The sequence below is a fragment of the Oncorhynchus masou genome, chromosome 21 (genome assembly GCF_036934945.1).
Source record: "Oncorhynchus masou masou isolate Uvic2021 chromosome 21, UVic_Omas_1.1, whole genome shotgun sequence".
NCBI lineage: Eukaryota > Metazoa > Chordata > Actinopteri > Salmoniformes > Salmonidae > Oncorhynchus > Oncorhynchus masou.
In genome coordinates, this window is record NC_088232.1 from 33132691 (window position 1) to 33155994 (window position 23304).

Consider the following 23304-nt stretch of genomic DNA (forward strand, 5'->3'; position numbering starts at 1 on the left):
CGATCAACAAAAAACACTAATACGCACAACCACAGCTTAGACATGTTAACTGGAAGGATTCACTGAAGCTTCAGAAGACCAATAATTACTCTCCATAGTAAAGATGATTTACCATGTCCGGCCGCCACCCGGTTCCCCACTGGAGAAGGTTTGTGTCACCCTGGGCCGCTGATGAAATCCCAAGGACCACATCCCAAGGGACTACTACCCCTACATCTGTTGCCCTATAGCATGTAGGGATATCTTTCTGGCATATCACTAATACTGCTCAATATCTTATCCAACTTGATAACCTTCGCAGTACACAGGGCTTCATGAGAACCATTTACCGAATATTGGTCATGTTGTTGGCGTGGTGCTGAGATAACAGGAAAGAAATCTGTGTCTTAGAGGCAGAGAATAATCTTTTGATGGTGATTTAAGGAATGATACATACATCAATACAAAAGGGCTAACGTTATTCCAGAATATAAATATTGGTATCAATATTCCTAAAATTGTAAAACTGAATTATTTGTCTAGAATGCTTTTTTTGTTTATTTAGCAATAGCCTTTTCATTGTACTCTCCTTCTGAAACATCAAAGATGCTGACTGAGGTGGTGAGCAGCATCCTTTACTGGAAAATTTGTCAAACTGTCTGGAATCCAATTTGCCCTTTCCTTCAGCACCTCGGGCAGTGACCATAGCCAAGGCACTTTTTGTCTGGACTTCAGAAACAGTTCGATACGACGAGACTATTGACATTAATAACACAAGGGGGCACACGAGAGAGAGAGAACGCAAGAGAGAGACATTCTGTATTTCCCAATGATCATACAGACCCAGGGGTGCCATATGTGGGAAAAGTTAAGATGATTCTAAGGGCCTGTGACTGACAGGGGCCCTAAACAATTGTTAGAACATGAGGTAAATGTTTTTCAATATTAAATTATTAACCTATCATCATTAATGTAAACATCCAGAGAGTCTCTATATGTCAGTTGGCATAACTACAGGTACTGCAATGCATTGAGGACAGGAATGTGATTCTCCATTCTCCAAAAATGTCACTTGACACAGAAGCAGGCAATATCAGAGCCTTAAAGGAAGAGATTCAGGCTCTTAGAGATGGACGGGAGTCCCTCCTGTCTGAGGCGACACTGATTGCTACGCAAATGGATGTTGCACCTCAATTTAGCAAGGAACACAGCCGCCAGAGGAAAAGGAAGAGATTCCATGATGAGACCACTCAAGAGGAGACAGCTCAGGACAGTGCAGCAAAGGTGTTTTGGAACATAGTGTTTTTTACTGCTATAGACAACATCATAAGTGACTTTGACACTAGGTTCCACACCACTGCAAAAATTGTAGAATAATTTTCTGCTGTTCTGAAAGTTTGGCAGATTAGTGAGGATAAAGTCCCTTCTGTGTGCCAACCACTGATCATGAAGTATTACAGAGATCTGACACCTGAGTTTCATCATGAAGTAAGACACCTGAACACTGTATATGCTGCAACTTTCCCCCCTAACTTGTCCCCTCTTGGTCTCCTAAATGCAATTTGTCAGATGCAGTTACAAAGCATTTTTGGAAAAGTGTGCATTGCTTTACATATATTTTGCACACTGCCTGTGACTGTTGCTGGTGGTGAGAGCTTTCAGTAAGCTAAAACTGATAATAACTATTTGAGGTCCACTATGTCCCAGGACAGGCTTTGTAGTCTTGCCATGCTGTCCATTGAAAGTCAGTTAGCTAGAAAGCTGGACTTCAAAGACCTGATCAGTGACTTTGCTAGCAAAAAGGCTCAGTGCTGGGCTCTTGGTGAGTAAGGCTGAGCAAGGGCCAGTGATAACTGTTTAATGGCATGGCTATGGATACTGGATCACTACACATATGATGCCCACAGGCTGAGAACAGGGATGAGAACAGACTGAGAACAAGATATATCTCAAAGTAATGGCCGGTTTGCCATAAACGTTGTTGTGCACAATCTAGACCCCAAGTGGAAGAAACCTATTGATTTGGTGACCAATTTACCTTTCCTCTAGCGTCACCATCAGGCCTTTCCATTTCCACTTTTACAGCTGCTTATTTTCTTGTTCTTGTTCTTCTTAATTCAAAAATCTGCTGCTGATTTTATTATTTTGTTTGTTATATCATTATATAGTTGATAATGCTAATTTATTTTAGTTGAATATTTAAGTTATATTTTAAGGTATTCATTCATGTTTAGAGAATTTTACCATTAAAATTACATTTAGACTGTAAAAGATGGCCTTTAGCGCATTTCTATTAGAGGGCATCAAACAGTGAATTACACTGTATTCAGAGTGTTGCATGCATGTCTGCACAGTGTTATATTTTCACAGCTCACTGTCAGTAAATATTGTAAAGTAAATATTTGACTACAAGAGAGTTGCAAGCATGCAAAGGGAGAGTTATTTAAAGCTTTTGTGACATCCCTGAATTTGTCTGACCCGTCTCAGTGCTTCTCCTTTCAATAGGGTGCTTCCCCTTTAGTTCCCAATTAAATAGCCAGCATCAGCTGCGCAAAAGTGGGGTTGTGATAGAGACACGAATGAGGATGTGTTCAAGCCTCACACAGAACCTAAACTGGCTGCGCGCGTACACAATCGTGCATGCATTTATTTTGTCCCCCCACACCAAACATAGGTTAACATCTATGGGGGCGCTATTTCATTTTTGGATGAAAAACGTTCCCGTTTTAAACAAGATATTTTGTCACAAAAAGATGCTCGACTATGCATATAATTGCTACCGTTCGAAAGAAAACACTCTGACGTGTCCAGAAATACAAAGATCTTCTCTGTGCGTGCCCTATAACGTGAGCTTCAGGCAAAACCAAGATGAGATGGCATCCAGGAAATGACAAGGATTTTTGAGGCTCTGTTTTCCATGATCTCCTTATATGGCTGTGAACGCGAGAGGAGTAAGTCTGCCCTTTCTGTCGTTTCCCCAAGGTGTCTGCAGCATTGTGACGTATTTGTAGGCAGATCATTGGAAGATTGACCATAAGAGACCACATTTACCACGTGTCCGCCCGGTGTCCTGCGCCGAAATTGGTGCGCAAAAGTCACCTGCCAGTATTTTTCCATACGATACAGAGAGTAAAGCAAGCTTCCACGAACTGCATGTCAATGAAGAGATATGTGAAAAAACACCTTGAGGACTGATTCCAAACAACGTTTGCCATGTTTCGGTCGATATTATGTAGTTAATCCGGAAAAAGTTTGACGTTGTAGGTGACTGCATTTTCGGTTCGTTTCGGTAGCCAGACGCAATGTAGAAAACGGAACGATTTCTCCTACACACAGACGCTTTCAGGAAACACTGCGCATTTGGTATGTGACTGAGAGTCTCCTCATTGAAAACATCAGAAGCTCTTCAAAGGTAAATGATTTTATTTATTTGGTTATCTGGTTTTTGTGAAAATGTTGCGTGCTACATGCTACACAAAATGCTATGCTAGCTTTGCATACTCTTACACAAATTAGTCAATTTCTATGGTTCAAAAGCATATTTTGAAAATCTGAGATGACAGTGTTGTTAAGAAAAGGCTAAGCTTGAGAGCAAACGCATTATTTTAATTTTATTTGCGATTTTCAGAAATCGTTAACGTTGCGTTATGCTAATGAGCCTGAGGCTTTAGTCACGATCCCGGATCCGGGATGGGGAGTAACAAACTCTGTACCAATTACATTAATTTGGGGACAGGTCGAAAAGCATTACACATTTATGGCAATTTAGCTAGCTAATGTGTCCTATTTAGCTAGTTTGCAGTAGCTAGCTAATTTGTCCTGGGATATAAACATTGAGTTGTTATTTTACCTGAAATTCACAAGGTCCTCTACTCCAACAATTAATCCACACATAAAACGGTCAACCGAATCGTTTCTAGTCATCTCTCTTCCTTCCTTGCGTTTTCTTCTCTTGACTTTATATTGAGATTGGCAACGTTCATAAATTAGGTGCATTACCGCCACTGACCTCGTTCGTCTTTCAGTCACCCACATGAGTATAACCAATGAGGAGATGGCACGTGGGTACCTGATTCTATAAACCAATGAGGAGATGGGAGAGGCAGGACTTGCAGCGCGATCTGCGTTGCAAATAGAACTGACTTCTGTTTTAGCCATTGGCAACGCAGACGCTTGTTGGCATGCGCGAGCAGTGTGGGTGCAATAATTTAATCATATAGATTTCGAAATTTATTTTGCAACGCTCGGGCACACGACGCGAGCTGTGTAGTCAGGGTATCAGTTCCCGAAGCGTCTTTACCCCGTTCGTTTTGTTGTATTTAAAAGTGTGCTTTGTAGCCTAGTCTCAAGTTTAACCATGATCGGATTCACTCATTGCTTCCTTTAGACTACACATCTTAGTTGTTTTCTGTGGCCTGTCTCTACTGGAGATCAAATCAAATCAAATTTGTTTATATAGCCCTTCTTACATCAGCTGATATCTCAAAGTGCTGTTCAGAAACCCAGCCTAAAACCCCAAACAGCAAGCAATGCAGGTGTAGAAGCACGGTTGCTAGAAAAAACTCCCTAGAAAGGCCAAAATCTGGGACGAAACCTAGAGAGATACCAGGCAATGAGGGGTGGCCAGTCCTCTTCTGGCTGAGCCAGGTGAAGATTATAACAGAACATGGTCAAGATGTTCAAATGTTCATAGATGATCAGCATGGTCAAATAATAATAATTACAGTAGTTGTCGAGGGTGCAGCAAGTCAGCACCTCAGGAGTAAATGTCAGTTGGCTTTTCATAGCGAATCATTAAGACTATCTCTACCGCTCCTACTGTCTCTAGGGAGTTGAGGTCTGGGACAGGTAGCATGTCCGGTGAACAGGTCAGGATTCCATAGCTGCAGGCAGAACAGTTGGAACTGGAGCAGCAGCACGGCCAGGTGGACTGGGGACAGCAAGGAGTCATCATGCCAGGTAGTCCTGAGGCATGGTCCTAGGGCTCAGGTCCTCCAAGAGAGAGAAAGAAAGAGAGAGAGAATTAGAGAGAGCATACTTAAATTCACACAGGACACCGGATAAGACAGGAGAAGATCTGTTGGCAGATTGGATTGGATTGCCTGACTGACCGATTGACTGCAACTATTTTGCATACGGTATTTTAAATTGTTTTGGAATGATGGCTACCGTGATGATTTAAGACTTAGAGATGTGATATTATTTATGGTTGTGTGGAAAAATAGTTGATATTTTGATTGTATGATTGAGACTGGGTGTACACTACACTTTATGAATGTACAAACATTGCGTGACTAAGGTCACTTGAGTTCACTGAACTCATTTACTGTGCTGGACTCTTTTAGGCCCGAAGTAGAGGACTTTTCTGGAGGAACCAGAGCTCATTATTTGTTATATTATTACTATGTGTGTGTGATCATTTATGTTGGTAATACAACCCATGCAAAATAGTTGTTTTGAAGTTATTTCCAATGTTTTAAGGATTTATGAAGTCCATATCCTAACTTTTACATGAGTCCTTTGTATTGGTGTTAACTTGACGGACCAGACGGGACTCATTCCCTCCCAAACCAAAAGAAGAAATCAATATTTTCTCTGGTAGGCACAACCTACCTGGCACCCCTAACAAACAAACAAACAACCTCAAGTCAAAACCGCTACACTTCGATTGGGTCGATTGGGTTCTGGAGGTGTGTGGTTACAGCAATTGGGCAGGGTTGGTGTGGCCTGTGGTGGTAGTGGGGCTCAATGTGATATCTTTTCATGGAGCCCAAAATCCCTGGCGGCACCCTTGCACAGACCCACAAAGAATTTGAAAATAAATCCAACATTGATGATAAACTCCCATATCTGGAAATACCACAATGTGCAATCACAGCAAATGTGTGGCCCCTTGTCGTGAGAAAAGGGCAACCAGTGGAGCACAAACAACATTGTAAATACCACCTATATTTATCTCTTTATCTTTCCCACTTTTTATACAACTAGTTGCACATTGCTAAAACACTGTACATAGCTGATAATATAATACTTGAAATGTCTAGCTTTTTTAAACCTTTTTTAGAGTGAAATGTTAACTGTACATTTTCAAATTGTTTTTTGTTCAATTTGTTTCACTTGCTTTGGCAATGAGAGAGAGAACATTGGTGTACAAATGTAGGCTAATATGTTGTAAATGTTTCTCAATTTATGGCATATTTTATTAAGCTATACTAAAGCCATGGTGTGAAATCAGTCTAATCCACTCTTCTTAATTAATAATCTAATCAGTCTAGGCTATATACTATTCCTCAGGTCGTTGCTGTGAATGAGAATGTGTTCTCAGTCAACTTACCTGGTAAAATAACGGTCAAATAAAAAATGTAAGGATTCATGGTACTCAGTGTAGGCTACTCCATCTATTTATTGCCTTGGAAGAATTTGTCCACCTGATCAAGTGGTCCTAAACATTTCACAATTTTGGAAGAACTGTTAAGAACCACTCCACCATAGAGACCAAATTACAATACACTTCTGCCGGTGGCCACACGCAATCCAAACTGGCATAGAGTGCTGTCTGCAACAGACAAAGATTTTTGTTTAGTTTACAGCCACCAATGTAGGCCTAAATTACACCACCAGTACTTCATATTTTTAGAGCAGTTTGAAAATACATTTCTTACATTTTAGTCAGGGCCACTTACAAGAGCAATTAGACTTAAGTGTCTTGTCTTGACAGATTAACATAGGCTACTGTAGAAGGCCCTAAGCTAAATAGGCATATTTTTACAAAAGTTATCTTACCGTTAGTGGAGGTTTCATCTGAGCCATCCATGCCTATGCTGTGACTTCAGTGAGCAGCAGCTCTTTATATAGTGTTTTGGGGGTAGGTTCACACAATCTTTTCATTCAGCGAGGAACGAAGGCCATGCAGGTCTGACTGGCTGAGCTGGGTTCCACCTGCAACCTGTGCTGTACAACAAACAGCCGCCCTGATGACGATGCCAAATGTAGTCACTCACTCTCTGGACATTGCTGGAAATGTTCTGAAGTATCAACTCTGTACCAAACAAAGAATGATAGTCGTTGCTAAATATTTATCTGATGGGTATACATAAATGTAGCCTATTATAGTACATAGTCTAATGAACTAATACAGCTAGATTAAATACTGCATGGATGGCAACATAATATAGGCAATCACTAGGCAGCATACTTTTGGGTGTCTTGGGTTGATTAAGCAGTAAGCATTTCACTGTTGTATTTGATTTCATTTTGATAAGTTCATTAGAGTTACCAGCCTTAGAAATTGCAGCCAAAATAAATGCTTCAGAGTTCATGAAACAGACACATCTCAACATCCACTGTTCAGAGGAGACTGTGTGAATCAGGCCGTCATGGTTGAATTGCTGCAAAAAAAAACGCTACTAAAGGACACGAATAAGAATAAGAGACTTGCTTAGACTAAGAAACACGAGCAATGGACATTAGACCGGTGGCAATCTATTCTTTGGTCTGATGAATCCAAATTTGAGATTTTTAGTTCCAACCACCATGTCTTTGTGAGACGCAGAGTAGGTCAACAGATGGTCTCCGCATGTGTGGTTCCAACCCTGAAGCATGGAGCATGTGATTGTGTGGGTGTGCTTTGTTGGTGACACTGTCTGTGATTTATTTAGAATTCAAAGCACACTTGACCAGCATGGCTACCACAGCATTCAACAGTGTAACACCATCCTATCCGGTTTGCTCTTAGTGGGACCATCATTTGTTTTTCAACAGGACAATGACCCAATACTCCTCCAGATTGTGTAAGGACTATTTGACCCAGAAGGAGAGTGATGGAGTGCTGCATCAGATGATCTGGCCTCCACAATCAGCTGACCTCAACCCAATTGAGATGGTTTGTGATGACTGCAGCCAACAAGTGCTCAGCATATGTGAGAACACCTTCAAGACTGTTGAAAAAGCATTACAGGTGAAGCTGGTGGAGAGAAAGCCAAGCGTGTGCAAAGTTATCATCAAGTGAGGCAGCAGGTAGCCTAGTGGTTAGCGCATTGGGCCAGTAATCAAAAGGTTACTGGATCAAATCCCAAAGCTGACAAGGTAAAAATCTGTTTTCTGCTTCTGAACAAGACAGTTAATCCACTGTTCCCTGGGAGGCAGTCATTGTATATACACATTTGTTCTTAGCTGACTTGCCTAGTTACTTTGAAGAATCTCAAACATAAAATATATTTTTATTTGTTTAACACTTTTTTTGGTTACTACCTGATTCCATATGTGTTATTTCATAGTTTGATGTCTTCACTATTATTCTACAATGTAGAAAATAGGAAAGAAAAACCCTTGAATGAGTAGGTGTGTCCAAACGTTTGACTGGTATTGTATATGCATACATATAGTAAATGGACCAATGCATTTAATTAAACTTGGCAACAGCATGTAGGATTTAAAATTATTCTCTCTGAATTAGTGAAGGCAGCTGACAATACTGAGCTGATAAACTTGTGACAGAGGAAACGAACAGGGTACAAAATCCTGTTGTCCAAAAACCTGTGTGCTTCAGATGCATTGTGGCGAAATCCTGCATGGAGCTTTCACCGTGCGCTGCCTGTTTAAGAGTGCATCGGCAGTCAGGAAGGAGGAAATAAATATAGCTTTTCCGGCTCTCTGGGGAGAGCTCTCGGTTGGCGCGCCAGTTTGATATTGTGTGCAATGCTGCAGAAATATTGTTTATTTTCAGCGTGCGTGGTTTGTAAAGTGTTTAACTCGATCGCCGGTGTTACCGCTCTTGGTCGGGGTTGTTATCTTTTGGGACCGCACCGGTTATTGATCACATGGATTAGTAGCAACATTGTTGCGAAGCTTTGACAAACAAACCAACAAAACATCAGATGGACAGACAATGCAACCGCAAGCCTCAAGTCAACAGCTAAGACCCCCTCTACTCTCTCGCTTCCCTCTATCGTTCCAGTGCCTTACACTGCAGACCTCCCCCCATGCACTTCCCTCTATCGTTCTAGTGCCTTACACTGCAGACCTCCCCCATGCACTTCCCTCTATCGTTCCAGTGCCTTACACTGCAGACCTCCCCCCATGCACTTCCCTCTATCGTTCCAGTGCCTTACACTGCAGACCTCCCCCCATGCACTTCCCTTTATCGTTCCAGTGCCTTACACTGCAGACCTCCCCCATGCACTTCCCTCTATCGTTCCAGTGCCTTACACTGCAGACCTCCCCCATGCACTTCCCTCTATCGTTCCAGTGCCTTACACTGCAGACCTCCCCCATGCACTTCCCTCTATCGTTCCAGTGCCTTACACTGCAGACCTCCCCCCATGCACTTCCCTCTATCGTTCCAGTGCCTTACACTGCAGACCTCCCCCCATGCACTTCCCTCTATCGTTCCAGTGCCTTACACTGCAGACCTCCCCATGCACTTCCCTCTATCGTTCCAGTGCCTTACACTGCAGACCTCCCCCATGCACTTCCCTCTATCGTTCCAGTGCCTTACACTGCAGACCTCCCCATGCACTTCCCTCTATTGTTCCAGTGCCTTACACTGCAGACCTCCCCCATGCACTTCCCTCTATCGTTCCAGTGCCTTACACTGCAGACCTCCCCCATGCACTTCCCTCTATCATTCCAGTGCCTTACACTGCAGACCTCCCCCATGCACTTCCCTCTATCGTTCCAGTGCCTTACACTGCAGACCTCCCCCATGCACTTCCCTCTATCGTTCCAGTGCCTTACACTGCAGACCTCCCCCCATGCACTTCCCTCTATCGTTCCAGTGCCTTACACTGCAGACCTCCCCCCATGCACTTCCCTCTATCGTTCTAGTGCCTTACACTGCAGACCTCCCCCATGCACTTCCCTCTATCGTTCCAGTGCCTTACACTGCAGACCTCCCCCCATGCACTTCCCTTTGATGTTCAGTGTCGCTGGACTATTGTTGCCCTGCCAGACGTATTTGGGTTGACATTTTAGTTAAAGGGAGGTTTCTTGCAAGTTTGTTGTTTTGAACTGTATTGATGTGGTCTGGCACTATTGACATGTGGCTGAAAAGATTTTGGACATTTTAATGCCTTTGTGTTGTCTATGAACACCGCCCCACACACCCATTCATACCTCCCAGTGGGGAAGTACAGGGGGTAATACAGGTTATTGCAAATCCTCTTGTTGATGAGTGAGTTCTTTCTTGTCAGTTGTTTCTATGAAGTTGCTCTTTACAATTGTTTTTTTATGAAGTTGCTGTTACAAATGTTTCACAAAACCACGACATGGATTGACACATACTAATGATGATTTTATTGACATTTTAGTTGAATCAAATAGTTAATTGACCATGAACATAGCAAGAAGAGGAGCGTAGCACTGAGTAACAGTTATTGGATAACAGCTGAAGTGATGTCCAGCTATATGACATTGGTCTCTGTCCGGGCTGTTAGAGTAGGGTAAGAAGGAGGAGGAAAAGGTGGACAGATTGTCCTGTTTTTCAAACAGGAAACACTGCAGTTATCTGTGCTTTCAGGAGGTGGAAAAAAATATGTATTGTTCATGCAGTCTAAGTGAGACTATTTCCTTTTAGAATAAATATCACTCTATACTAAGCATTTCATAAAGCACATCAACAGCATTCTACCCATCAAGTGCCTAGTATAAAGTACAGCATTATACCCTGTGCTTCCAATGATCACTGATAATTCTCTTAATGCAAACCGAGTGAATTGCTCCACATGCATCATATACTGTGGTACATACAAAGCAAACAGATATAGTGCTGCCCGTTCTAGGCACAGTGCATCCATATTACTTGACATTCAATGTTGTGCTACTAGTGCTTTTACAACTATAGAGATTATAGCAAATATATCAATTGTAAATGGCTTGGACGACTTAATGTATTTAGAGTCATCCAAACCAATCTGTTCATCTGCAAGTTTGTGCAAATGTCCAGTGAAATGGAAAGGGAGAGAGAGAGTGATGGGGATGGATGGATGGAGAGGTAAAAGAGTTGGATCTTGGTCTTCAGGATTCTTTTGGACAGGCTGAGAACTCGGTGTATTCTACATTCTGAAACACACAAGGGGAAAACGGTTAAGAGCTGAATTTCAAGCAGTGCTGTTCAATATAAAGAGCAGCAGTAATGACATCAAATGAAGGCTTTTTTTGCAATCTCTGCTACCAATCAACAATGCATATCAGAGTAAACTTCTCTACAGGCGGTCAACATAGCAGACAACACAGCTTAGAGGCCATCACAGGAACAAATCACAAAAGCCAGACAGACTACAACTGCAAAGTTTTGTGTCACTGTCTAATCAAAACAAAGCAGGCCTTTTGGAAACCCCCTTTTCAAGCCAGGCTACGACGAGTGGTACTCATGTAGGTCATACTCTGATGCAACACATCACCATACGATGAGAGGAGACGGGTACAACCACCAAGCTCAGGAGAACCCAAAGAGCTAGGCTATGGCCATTCTAGACTTACCTCAGCATTATCTCATAATCATCATGGGGAAATCACACAACCACAATATTTACATAATTTTCATCAAACTGACGCTGGAAGTAAGCAAACAAACATGTTATTAGAGCACATGGTGAAGTAGAAACTACGTCCCTATTCTGAAGCCTACATGGTTTTACTTTCAAATCCAATGTATAGGCTACCTCTTGGATTCTTCATGGCATACCACTCATTCATAAGCATGGATCGTTGTAAATGTTTTAGTCGTCGTAAATAAAGAAACTTCCTCTCACTGTCAACTGCGTTCATTTTCAGCAAACTTAACATGTGTAAATATTTGTATGAACATAAGATTCAACAACTGATGTAAACTGAACAAGTTCCACAGACAAGTGACTAACAGAAATTGAATTATGTGTCCCTGAACAAAGGGGGGGGGACAAATCAAAATTAACAGTCAGTAACTGGTGTGGCCAACAGCTGCATTAAGTACTGCAGTGCATCTCCTCATGGACTGAACCAGATTTGCCAGTTCTTGCTGTGAGATGTTACCCCACTCACCACCAAGGCACCTGCAAGTTCCCAGACATTTCTGGGGGGAATGGCCCTAGCCCTCACCCTCCGATCCAACAGGTCCCAGACGTGCTCAATGGGATTGAGATCCGGGCTCTTCGCTGGCCATGGCAGAACGCTAACATATCTGTCTTGCAGGACATCACTCACAGAACAAGCAGTATGGCTGGTGGCATTGGCATGCTGGAGGGTCATGTCAGGATGAGCCTGCAGGAAGGGTACCACATGAGGAAGGAGGATGTCTACCCTGTAACGCACAGCGTTGATTGCCTGCAATGACAACAAGCTCAGTCCGTTGATGCTGTGACACACCGCCCCAGACCATGACGGATCCTCCACCTCCAGATCGATCTCACTCCAGAGTACAGGCCTCGGTATAACGCTCATTCCTTCGACGATAAATGCAAATCCGACCATCACCCCTGGTGAGACAACTGCGACTCGTCAGCGAAGAACACTTTTTGCCAGTCCTGTCTGGTCCAGCGACGGTGGGTTTGTGCCCATAGGCAACGTTGTTGCCGGTGATGTCTGGTGAGGACCTGTCTTACAACAGGCCTACAAGCCTTCAGTCCAGCCTCTTTCAGCCTATTGCGGACAGTCTGAACACTGATGGAGGGATTGTGCCTTCCTGGTGTAACTCGGGCAGTTGTTGCCATCCTGTACCTGTCCCGCAGGTGTGACGTTCGGCTGTACTGATCCTGTGCAGATGTTACTACATGTGGTCTTCCACTGCGAGGACGATCAGCTGTCCGTCCTGACTCCTTGTAGCGCTGTCTTAGGCATCTCACAGTACGGACATTGCAATTTATTTCCCTGGCCACATCTGCAGTCCTCATGCCTCCTTGCAGCATGCCTAAGGCACGTTCACTCAGATGAGCAGGGACCCTGGGCATCTTTCTTTTGGTGTTTTTCAGAGTCAGTAGAAAGGCCTCTTAGTGTCCAAAGTTTTCATAACTGTGGGTTTAATTGCCTACCGTTTGTAAGCTGTTAGTGTCTTAATTAACGACCGTTCCACAGGTGCGTGTTTATTAATTGTTTATGGTTCATTGAACAAGCATGGGAAACAGTGTTTAAACCCTTTACAATGAAGATCTGTTTAGTTATTTGGATTTTTATGAATTCTCTTTGAAAGACAGGGTCCTTAAAAAGGGACAATTATTTTTTTTGCTGAGTTTATATTGCCAGTCAAAACTGTTCGCTGCTCTGGCCCCCCAATGGTGGAACAAACTCCCTCACGACGCCAGGACAGCGGAGTCAATCACCACCTTCCGGAGACACCTGAAACCCCACCTCTTCAAGGAATACCTAGGATAGGATAAAGTAATCCTTCTCACCCCCCCCCTTAAATGATTTAGATGCACTATTGTAAAGTGGCTGTTCCACTGGATGTCAGAAGGTGAATTCACCAACTTGTAAGTCGCTCTGGATAAGAGCGTCTGCTAAATGACTTAAATGTTAAATGTAAATGTAATCTCAAATCTATAAATACAGGGATGTGATGAGAGTAAGACATGTTGTATTTCTGTAAATGTTCCTCACCATCTCCTTTATGGCATCCAAGGCCTCCAAGTCTCCTATCTTAGAAGCAGCACAAGCTAATGTGGGTGTCAGAGCATCCCGGACGGCTTCTAGCTCCTGGAAATATCAGCAGAAAAAACATCAGCTGTCATGTCAATACAAAGACTGACAATCAGTGGAGGAATGCTTTATGTAAAGTGTTGTAAGTGACACCGATATAAATACACTATGAAGCTGGATTTAACACTTTGTAAAAAACTACCGCTGGGCATTGCAATGACTTGAGAGATTTTTAAAATATTTATATTTTTAAAAAAATGTACCATGGGAGCTCTGTCCTATCAGATAAGCCAGAGCCCAATGAAAACATGGCAGGTGGAAAATAACCCTGCAGACTCAGTGATGGTGGCCATGTGGCTGGCTGTGCGGTGGCCTCACCTCCTTACAGCTGATGCTCAGGGACTTCATCCAGGTCATCGCTCAGAGTGAGCTTGGCCACCTGCAGGTCAGCGATCATCTCTCCCCGCAGGTTCTGACTCAGCATCTGGAGAGGTACAACAGAGACAACAAAGGACAGATAACACACAAACACAGTCAACACAGACAAGCATGATCAAGGATTACACCATCATGTCACTGACCTTTATCCGCATCTGAATCATCTCTGCCATCTATTGCCGTTACCTTCTTGTTAAAATAGGACTAACACAGATGTCACTCTATAGTACAGCCTAATGTAGTTTATGTGTCGGTGGGCTAGGTTTGTTGTGTCTGGAGTAGTTCTACTGTCCTATCCGGTGTCCTCTGTGTATTTAAGTATGCTCTCTCTAATTCTCTCTCTCTTTCTCTCTTTCTTTCTTTCTCTCTCTCGGAGGACCTAAGCCCTAGGACCATGCCTCAGGACTACCTGACATGATGACTCCTTGCTGTCCCCAGTCCACCTGGCCGTGCTGCTGCTCCAGTTTCAACTGTTCTGCCTGTGATTATTATTATTTGACCATGCTGGTCATTTATGAACATTTGAACATCTTGGCCATGTTCTATTATAATCTCCACCCGGCACAGCCAGCAGAGAACTGTCCACCCCACATAGCCTGGTTCCTCTCTAGGTTTCTTCCTAGGTTTTGGCCTTTCTAGGGAGTTCCTAGCCACCGTGCTTCTACACCTGCATTGCTTGCTGTTTGGGGTTTTAGGCTGTGTTTCTGTACAGCACTTTGAGATATCAGCTGATGTACGAAGGGCTATATCAATAAATTTGATTTGATTTGTTGACATTTGCTTCAAAATATTTTCTATAAGGGGCCTACAAAGTGTAGTGAGGTAATGAGTGTGTTTTGACTGGGACTCCTACCTTTCTTTTGGCCTCTATGCTGAGGTCTGTCCTGGCCAGCACGTAGGACAGCTTGCACAGGGCAGCCTCAGAAGTCATGTCACAGCCTGCCACCAGTCGTGCGTCACTCAAGGCCTGAGGGGATCAGGAAGACATGTGAACAAACATCCATCCACATCATGTGCACTCTCCCACTCCCACTGAACACAGGGTTCTGGTGTACCTTTCCAGTGGCGTACGATGTGGTGACAGAATCCCTCAGACACTGGGTGCAGTTGACCATGATCACGCCCCTCTCTGTGGCATTCCGGAACTCCTCAAGCAGGTCAGCACAGTTATCAGGGGCGTTTCCACTACCATACGTCTCCAGGACAATGCCCTCCATGGGCGCCTGCAGGAAGGACTTAACCTGCACACACACAGACAGCGGGATGAGCGGCCATCTCAGTCTGGCTTGTAGACAAAGAAGGAGAGTATGAAGCAAGGATCGGGTTTAACAACAAGCCCAGCCCCCCTCCAGACTATCTGATGATTCACTGGCTCTAGGATATCTCTTTAAAAACACCAGCTCTGGCATCTGGAGAGGAGATGGATCAAACAGCCAGGCACGGGGAACCATTAACTTCAAGGTGTTCAGAGACAGCATCATTTCACTTGGCAACGGTCCTTAGACCTAACTTGTGGAGGGAGGGAATCATAGCAAGTTATCTTCCATTGGATTTCGGATCAAGCGGCTAGCTAGCCAAAAATGTGTGCAACACAATACCCCAAATAAACCCCATGCTGGCAGAGACCATGGAAGGCAGAGGAGACACTGATGCATAATCAAAGAAGCAGATAATAACCAATTTAAAAAAGCATCATGGCCAGCGTCGGAAGAGGGACCAGATTGAGACAGTAAAACCATCCTCACCTCAATCTGTAGCGAGGGAGGCATATCTAAGTGTTTAAGTGTCTGTGCCAAGCCCCTCGTCTTTAGTGGGTAGTTGGACATGCCCCATAACCCAGTCTCATTTTTCACTGGACTAAACGCAGCTGGCAGCCCCAAAGCAGCTCCCGGCTGTATGCAGACCACTTGGAACACCCACACGATGCTGGCTCATCAGAAAACACAGTAGGACCTCCATGAGTGGATTCACCACAACAGAGCTACAATGAAGAGTTCTGGATAAATATGGCCCCAAATGGCTGTTCTGATTTAGTCATTCTACAATGGTTATTACTTTCACTATTACTGTATATCAGAAGTAGGAATACAGTTCTGATTTAGTCTTTCTACAATAGGGTATTACTTTCACTATTACTGTATATCAGAAGTAGGAATACAGTTCTGATTTAGTCTTTCTACAATAGGGTATTACTTTCACTATTACTGTATATCAGAAGTAGGAATACAGTTCTGATTTAGTCTTTCTACAATAGGGTATTACTTTCACTATTACTGTATATCAGAAGTAGGAATACAGTTCTGATTTAGTCTTTCTACAATAGGGTATTACTTTCACTATTACTGTATATCAGAAGTAGGAATACAGTTCTGATTTAGTCTTTCTACAATAGGGTATTACTTTCACTATTACCGTACATCAGAAGTAGGAAGGCTGTAATAATGTGGTTGAATGGGCAACAGAAACAGGGCAGAGCCACTATCCACCCGATACCTCGTTCAAAGGCACTTAAATATTTTGTCTTGCCCATTCACCCTCAGAATGGCACACATATACAATCTGTCTCAATTGTCTCCAGGCTTAAATCCTTCTGTAACCTGTCTCCCCCCCTTCATCAACAATGATTGACATCAATAAGGGATCATAACTGTCACATGGATTCACCTGGTGAGTTTGTCATGGAAAAAGCGTCTTCTTAATGTTTTGTACACTTTGTATGCTCCCTTCAACAGTTACAGCCATTTTGTGCTATTGATGTAACAGAGCATATGACATACCAATTGATAAAACACAATTACAATCACATTTTCCTCATATCATTCATTTAAAATGTATCATTCCATCTTTATCGATAGTAGCACATTGTCTAGATACAGCATTATATAAAGGCCCCAGAGAGTGTGTACATTTGGTTATTCTCTTGAAGATAAACACGCTTTGACAACTCTGAAGTGTCATCTGTCAGTTTCAGGTCCTGTATTGTGAAAGTCACACCTTCATGCTTTACTGAACAGTCTTGTTAGACAAGTGGTTTAAGGCTTTTGGTGCCTATTGTCTGCCAACAAAGTTCATCCTCACACCTTTATTAATCAGGGAGGACATAGCCAGTCATAACACCTTAATACCATAGCAGGCTAAAAAGCTAGACAAGTCAACAGCATGAACAATAGTATGAAAACACATTCAATTTAGAGAGAAGTGATATAGTTCTCATCTAAAAATGTGCAACTGGGAATAGGGTGATATTTGGCCAAGATGATTCAACTACATTGCATTCAAAAACAAGTGCAGGTGACATGCAGTCAGGTGTGTGTGAGTGCTGCACCAAGTCCCTCCCTCCTCTACTTACCTCAGGAATGACAAACTGACCAGCGATCAGCAGCGCCCCCAACAGGTTGTCTCTTCCATCGTTCCTCATCTCATAGATCGGCACCTGCAAGAGGTTATAAAACAACATTTCACCCCTCTTATCTTAATGAAGCAGTTTAGCTGTATGGATGGCAGGTGTACCTGGGAGCCGGTGAGGATGACAGGCTTCCCCAGATGCTCACACATGAAGGACAGAGCGGATGCTGTGTAGGCCATGGTGTCCGTGCCGTGGAGAATGACAAAACCGTCATACTTCTCATAGTGTTTCTGGAACCAAGAGACAAAGAGAACAGGACCAGACTTGAACCCAAGGTTCCAAGGTCAACATGTGTAGCCTACATCTTGCCACAGGCTACTTGAAATAAGTACTGTATTTAATACAAAAGCTGTACAGTACATTTACATAAAAGGAAAGGGACAACTGACTTTTACTTCAGTGGATGACTTGAGATTGTTGTTTTATTGCATTATAATGCCTCTGCTTATGTAAATGGTAAAAGTCAGGGTTATGGTTAATGTTAGTGTGAAGTGCAAGATAAATAAAATGACCACATCAAGTACCTCAATGTCCTTCCCAATTGTAGCCCAGTCATCTGTGGTCATATTGCAAGAGTCCAGCAAGGGGCTGTACTCTAAAACAGTGTACACTATCCTCTTATTTTGTTTACACAGCCTGGGAAAAGACAAGTTGAGTCATAATCATCCTAAAATAACCAAATCTACAGAAAACATCCAAAGAAGCTCTGTGCATCAACAGAGCAGACAGTTTACATAGACACACAAACAATCCAGGTTAAGCAAATGTGGCTATTACACAAAATAAGGAAATCCCTTTAGGGGTGTAGAGACACCCCTCTTTTTTGACTTGGTTATTCTGTTTACTTTACAAACTCATTAAGACATGGAGCCGGTTCTGTTTACATGAGGAAAAGGCAGAAGATAAAGGAAAAGAGTGAAACAAGCCTAGCCTACGTCATGACGCGAGAGTCTATTTGGTTGGGCCTTCTGTTTCAGCAGCAGGGTGCACAAACCAGTTACTAAGCGCTGGGTGTGAATTATGGGCATGATGAGGGAGGGGGCGACTCCCTGGGAAGTCTACGATACTGTATGAGGAGTTACTAATTTGCCTGTGTCCTGAGGGGTAAGGGGTGCCTTTTGGGAGTAGGAAGGGGGGTTGAAAAGGGGTGTGTTCGAGAGCGAGACCCCATGTTCTAATTAGACAGGGGCAGCTCATCCTGGCCTCCCATGCATATTAATATGTCCTCTAGATGGAGGTAACGTTAGCCTCCCGTGCATATTAATATGTCCTCTATATGGAGGTAACGTTGGCCTCCCATGCATATTAATATGTCCTCTAGATGGAGGTAACGTTGGCCTCCCGTGCATATTAATATGTCCTCTAGATGGAGGTAACGTTGGCCTCCCATGCATATTAATATGTCCTCTATATGGAGGTAACGTTGGCCTCCCGTGCATATTAATATGTCCTCTAGATGGAGGTAACGTTGGCCTCCCGTGCATATTAATATGTCCTCTAGATGGAGGTAACGTTGGCCTCCCGTGCATATTAATATGTCCTCTAGATGGAGGTAACGTTGGCCTCCCGTGCATATTAATATGTCCTCTAGATGGAGGTAACGTTGGCCTCCCGTGCATATTAATATGTCCTCTAGATGGAGGTAACGTTGGCCTCCCGTGCATATTAATATGTCCTCTATATGGAGGTAACGTTGGCCTCCCATGCATATTAATATGTCCTCTATATGGAGGTAACGTTGGCCTCCCGTGCATATTAATATGTCCTCTAGATGGAGGTAACGTTGGCCTCCCGTGCATATTAATATGTCCTCTAGATGGAGGTAACATTGGCCTCCCGTGCATATTAATATGTCCTCTAGATGGAGGTAACGTTGGCCTCCCGTGCATATTAATATGTCCACTAGATGGAGGTAACGTTGGCCTCCCCGTGCATATTAATATGTCCTCTAGATGGAGGTAACGTTGGCCTCCCGTGCATATTAATATGTCCTCTAGATGGAGGTAACGTTGGCCTCCCGTGCATATTAATATGTCCTCTAGATGGAGGTAACGTTGGCCTCCCGTGCATATTAATATGTCCTCTAGATGGAGGTAACGTTGGCCTCCCGTGCATATTAATATGTCCTCTAGATGGAGGTAACGTTGGCCTCACGTGCATATTAATATGTCCTCTAGGTGGAGGTAACGTTGGCCTCCCGTGCATATTAATATGTCCTCTAGATGGAGGTAACGTTGGCCTCCCGTGCATATTAATATGTCCTCTAGATGGAGGTAACATTGGCCTCCCGTGCATATTAATATGTCCTCTGGATGGAGGTAACGTTGGCCTCCCGTGCATATTAATATGTCCTCTAGATGGAGGTAACGTTGGCCTCCCGTGCATATTAATATGTCCTCTAGATGGAGGTAACATTGGCCTCCCGTGCATATTAATATGTCCTCTAGATGGAGGTAACGTTGGCCTCCCGTGCATATTAATATGTCCTCTAGATGGAGGTAACGTTGGCCTCCCGTGCATATTAATATGTCCTCTAGATGGAGGTAACGTTGGCCTCCCGTGCATATTAATATGTCCTCTAGATGGAGGTAACCTTGGCCTCCCGTGCATATTAATATGTCCTCTAGATGGAGGTAACGTTGGCCTCCCGTGCATATTAATATGTCCTCTATATGGAGGTAACGTTGGCCTCCCGTGCATATTAATATGTCCTCTAGATGGAGGTAACGTTGGCCTCCCGTGCATATTAATATGTCCTCTAGATGGAGGTAACGTTGGCCTCCCGTGCATATTAATATGTCCTCTAGATGGAGGTAACGTTGGCCTCCCGTGCATATTAATATGTCCTCTAGATGGAGGTAACGTTGGCCTCCCGTGCATATTAATATGTCCTCTAGATGGAGGTAACATTGGCCTCCCGTGCATATTAATATGTCCTCTAGATGGAGGTAACGTTGGCCTCCCGTGCATATTAATATGTCCTCTAGATGGAGGTAACGTTGGCCTCCCGTGCATATTAATATGTCCTCTAGATGGAGGTAACGTTGGCCTCCCGTGCATATTAATATGTCCTCTAGATGGAGGTAACCTTGGCGTCCAGTATTCTCCCGCTTGCGCTCTATTAAGAGATTATGCCTGGACTAAGCAGCTGTGCAAAGATTTTCCCCCCAATCTCCCTTTTTAAGACACGGGACAAGACACTGGAGGGCGGAGGGTGCAAACCATCCCCTTATTGGGGGTTCAATTGAACAGCAGGGCAAAAAGCAAGCTTACCCTCAGCACCTATCCAAAGGCCTAAAGACACTACCCTAATTATCCCTGGCTCCAGACACAATCCTCAAACATATGTTGTTCATAATCTTAGTGATTGGGCTGCTGGAAACAATATTCAAATCACCAATTATGCATTTATCTCCTGGTATAGCCGACGGTGTGGCAGGGAAATGGGTATTAGCATATAGAGGGTTGGGTAGGATGCTGCCCTGTGGCCTGGCCTGCTGATGAGGACCAGAGTGGTGACAGAGGCAAATGGGAGGTTGGGGTGAAGGCTTCACCCAAAGAATCTCACTGCTGCTTTTCACTCAGCTCTTTAATAAATCAATAGACCAATTTCCTACTCCACACAACGTAAAAAAAATTGAATCAATGTTAGGATATATTGACATTATCTTTGTCAATGTTATTTCAAGTCCACTGCACATGCTCACTGCAAAGCATAATATAAAAAATAAATAACTCAGGCATTAGGGACATTTAATAGCAATGTTTGGTGACAGCTAGTATGTGTTAATCAACATTAACTTGAAGCCACAAAAAGGAACATAATGATGGTAATAATGAAAATTAACCTTACAGAAGCAAGGAGGAAAGAGGATGATTGAATAAACTACTGAAATTACCCTGAAAACATAATGAGACTGATACATTTGTCTGTGGGACAGAATCTGAATCCATACGTCCTATGAATCTCCTGTGAGACTTGAAGCGATGAGGAGTAGAAGGCTATGGAGTTGACATGGCAGTCCTCCAAACAAATATTACCATGATCCAAGCAGGCACAGTGCCACCACCCCCCCTTCACGCAAACAGCATTAAAATAGCACGCTTCTGTAATTCTCTTATCTGTCCCCTATAACCCAGACCCACCCTGCCCCCTCCAGTCTCTATATCTGTGGTCCTGAGCTGCTCTGAGTGAGATTGAGGTGGAGGAGCTGAGCCCTCTGCTGGCTATCGAGGGGCGATAGCCAACACCCCTTGAAGCCAACACCCCTTGAATCCGACCTGCCAGGACCATATTCAGCAGAGGGCCCTCTCGTTGCTCCTGAACACACGCACTGAGAACCAGACTACAGAAATCAAACACGCTCAACACAGATTAGCCTCGCTCTCTGCCAGCGTGGCACCAGCAACCCCTCGCAGGCCTATTCTCTCTCTCTGGCAGCAGCAAAACTCCTGGGGTACTACTGCAACATTACAGAAACGATATGAGAACTTGACTGTTCTGCACTGGTTTTAGCTAGACATGAACCAATGGGAGTAGCTCCCTCCAGCGGGAGCGAGGCGAGGTATCTGAAGAGAGGAAATAAGGGTAGAATGTCAGGCAGGCGTGAACACCGCTACTGAAATGCTGCAGCACAACTCCCTGCAGGTGTGTGCTCCAATGATCACTCCCTGACAGGTCCACACAGACAACAGCAGCAAACTGTTCCTGCCAGGCACCCTTTGACACCAGGCGGGACGGATACAGAGGATTCAAACCACACAGCGTAGCGCAGGCACACAGTAGCACACCAGTATTTCAGGACCTTTTTGATAGTTCATCAGCGAGGTCTGTCGGCGTCCTGTCAAAACAACAGACATTTTTAGAGTGAAATGTTCCCAGGCATGCAGGGAATGGAAACGTGTGTATGATATCCCCTAACAAGCACTGTATATCCTGTAGGCCTACTGCTATGGAGGCGTCATAGGGAACAGATGTTGGGGCATGATATGCTGTGCACTAGAATATGTTGCTATTCAAAGAGCCTTTGAAAAAGCGTTGTATGCCTTATAGGTTGAAAAAGCCATGAAATAAAAGCTGTCAATGGTTAAAAAACAGGAAGCAGAGCTTCACTCTTGTGTTTGAATTTGACAGTCAAATTAAGAAGTTATTCTAATCCAGTATGTGCAATACACACTCATCTCTTGTGTAAAGAAGTGTTAAGGGCTTGAAAATGTATGTATCGGTAGAACCGGTAGGCTGAGGTCCCCTTCACATATTTCTATAACACCAGTTATAGACTAACTACTCTTACTCTACTCTAATTTTATCATCATCTGTATCAAACTCCAAGCTCTCCATCTGAAGTTTGTCACACATATAGCACAAGGTTTCATTAGTCTAAATCTATAGTGATGATGTGTTACATGGATAGTAATATTTTCAGTTTGAATGATTGTACGAAGACTGTACAATAAAGTAAACCATGTCAACATTTAACTCAAGCCTATATATTAATAACAGCAAAGACAAAGTAAGGGGGGGAGGTGGAGTGTATGGGTGACTTACGGCAGGACAAGGGTGTTCTCCTGTGAGCCAATTGTGCTGTCGTCCAGGGCATACTGCTCATCATGGAGGTTGGGAAGCTTTCGCAGGGCCTTCACAAACACATTAGGGCCTGGGGGTGAGAGCACTGTGGATGAGAGAGAGACAGAGAGAGAAGGTGTTGCCATTAGTGTACAGAGCAACATAACTAATCAGTCAGAGTTCAGGAAAGGTGAGCCCAGTAATAGCCTATATAGATCTGAGTGTGGTGTTACTTTTGAAAAGAGGGTAGCAGTACGCAACATTTTGGAGCGTTCAGATAGAAATATGCCATGTAGAACACACGCTC

The 23304-nt window shown here is 43.6% G+C and overlaps 1 pseudogene; it reads right to left on the reverse strand.

Moving 5' to 3' along the window:
- Positions 1 to 13488: 13488 nt before the first annotated feature.
- Positions 13489 to 23143, reverse strand: LOC135507490 (60 kDa lysophospholipase-like; annotated as a pseudogene).
- Positions 23144 to 23304: the final 161 nt, after the last annotated feature.